Consider the following 1,837-nt stretch of genomic DNA (forward strand, 5'->3'; position numbering starts at 1 on the left):
AAAGACCAGCAAGAAAGACAAAAATAAAGAAAAGAAAATGCTTCAATCTAAATATGGGATATTTGTCCATAAAGACCACCAGAGGACCAAGTGGAGACACCATGTATGGGAAACCCATGCTTTCCCCAGGTAGCTCACAGCTGTATCTGCCCTGCTTTTCAGGTCACAGTAGTGGCCTGAAAGCCCAGTGGTGATGGAGAGCTGAAAGATGTGTGTAAAGAGAGAGCAAAAGTTAGTCACAAAGTCCAAGTCATGTACACCATGTAGCTGCATGCCTGAAAGCATGAAACTCAGCACTGGGCGAGGTGGCAACCATCACTAGATCCATATCTGGTGTTGTCTGGATGCCTGGAGCAGTGTGAGATGAGGCTGAGGCCTCGTGGTCCCAGTCTCCCATTTCTTTCTGCCCCAAACAAAGGAGCCATTACCTCTACCCATGCAAGTGTGAATTAACAGACTTTGTGACATTAACGTAACTGGTAAGATTGTCTGTAGTCATCTCCACCCGCATGTATGCCCTGGTGATGTAATGCAGAAATGTGAGTATAAATATCACCTATGAATAACTAAAGATGAGGGGAAACACTGCTAAAGACAAACACCCCAGGTGGTCTAATCCACTCAGACATGCCCCTTCCTGCTGTCACATACATCAGGGGATAAAACCCCTAGGATTCATGCTAGAAATGGGGAGTTACTTCTCCAGCCATGGAGTGATGAGAACCTTCCCCCTTGGTCGGAATGCTGGCCAAGGTAACTTACATGCAAGCCCTTACCTGGGGGGACAGAATGAACTCGGAACCATACCAATGACTGGACGGGTTGACGAATTCGCTCCCTCTCCATCCCCACCACTCGAGTCACCTTGTAGATCAGATTGTTTACCTTAGCTAATGCTGAGTGATACATTTCTCCTCAGGTGCATGCTCCCTGAGTGTATTTTATATTTCTCTTCAAGTTCCTTTCTAGGCTTCCCTGAGTGTATTCTTGTTTTTGCTCCACTGTATTTCTGTTCGATAGGCTTGTTTATTTGCCAAGCAGCCAGGCTCACTGTGGGCAAGTTGTTATTGTTGTTGGTGTTTGTGTGTTCCATAGTGCATTGTTGTTGCTATTATATTAGTTACACAACTTTTAGTGTACCCGTAGCTTTTCAATTTATCACCAGCAATCCAAAAGAACCTGTAAATGTTGCTGTAAATAAACGATTACTATTTGTTCCCCGACTTGCCTCTGTTGCATATTTGGTGCCGGCCTCACAAGACCGGATTTATTTCCCCGTTTTTTGCAACAACGTGCCCTTAAAAATGCTGTAACACCAAACCTGTTGGGGTTTGGTCCCGCTGCAATATACAGATCGCTTCCATAATGATACTACTGCCTTTCAGATTCCTGTACAAGAAGGATAGGATGCGCCCCCCTCTCCTCGCTCTTTCTGGCAAAAAGGAATTCACAAGACCCTAAGCCACTCCATCACCAGCTGGTAGGGACTTTAGCCCTTTACAGTCTATAGTGCCTTTAGGAATCAATTAAACTCAGCAAAACAGAGAGCTCCTGCATGGAGAAAAAAAATGAATGCTTGGTAGACCAATCGGTTAGCAAGTTGTGTAGAGCACAACCAAAAAAGGACCCATCTCCTAAACCCTTTCCCACACTGGTTTTGAGGGAGTAACAGTGTCTACAGTCTGACCAGGCTTTCCCCATCCCCCTCCAGCCTGGCCCTTTAAGTAACTTGAGCCTCCAGGCTGCAAATCCCAGTCTCTAACTAAAAGGATGGAAAAGCAGTTTTCCCCCTTCCGGGTCTTTTCTTTTAAAAGCAATAATTTCTTCCCCTTTCCCT

Source organism: Mesitornis unicolor, unplaced genomic scaffold (assembly GCF_000695765.1).
Source record: "Mesitornis unicolor isolate BGI_N332 unplaced genomic scaffold, ASM69576v1 scaffold5634, whole genome shotgun sequence".
Classification (NCBI taxonomy): Eukaryota; Metazoa; Chordata; class Aves; order Mesitornithiformes; family Mesitornithidae; genus Mesitornis; species Mesitornis unicolor.